Genomic DNA, 826 nt, shown 5'->3' with positions numbered 1-826 from the left:
AATCTCTGACTCGCTCTCACCGGCTCCGTCCCGAGGAACCAATCGTAGCTGGTTTTTTATATCCACCAATGAACGCCTGAGTTGTCCGGGGGCCTGTTTGAACAAACCAATTAGGCAAGGGAGGCGGGACCACAGGGTTTTCAAAAGGCACCACTCGGAGTTGTCGCGGAGAGACCGACAGGGAACCTGGCCAATGAGGAGGGTTCTCGGTATCCACAACTCTGAAGAGACTGGCGATGCAAGTGAGAAGGGGTTTTCTGAGGTGCAGGCTGGGGCAAAAGGAGGAAGGAGAAGGATTCCTCGGGGACTGCTAACTTATTTCAGATTCCTGAAATCTATAAGCCGTCTTCTGTCCTGAGGCTTTTTAGCGAGAGGAACGGGAGTCCTAGCTTCATTTTCATGAGGAAATTTGGGCGCTGGCTTTCTGGACTGGCAGCCTGGCGACTTGGTGAAGCGAACAGATGCTGGTGTCTGCCTCAACTTCCCCTCCCAAGAATTTATTTTCGAAGAAACAGAAGTGCTACAGTTGTGGTTTTGGGATATAATAGAAGGGCGTGGAGAGGCCACGCAAAATAGAGAGCAGTATTCAAGTCCCCCCAATAGAGCGGCTTTGGGTTGCAGCTGGTCAATCAAAAGGAATAGTTTGTAGTTACCGCCTCAGGAACGGAGGACGGGATTTAGGGGCCATTCTAGGACAGAAACTTTTTCCTCAGAAAGCCAGTAGGATGCCCTGCTGCTTGTTACTTTTACTTTCCTCTGTTAAATTCCAGGAATTCTGCTGTCCAGAAAAGCTGTTCACGTGTGACGAGAACATGCCAAAGACCGA

Source organism: Ursus americanus, chromosome 23, assembly GCF_024610735.1.
Source record: "Ursus americanus isolate L20-20 chromosome 23, mUrsAme1.1.p, whole genome shotgun sequence".
NCBI classification, from domain to species: domain Eukaryota; kingdom Metazoa; phylum Chordata; class Mammalia; order Carnivora; family Ursidae; genus Ursus; species Ursus americanus.
Note: the sequence above shows the minus strand (reverse complement) of the source record.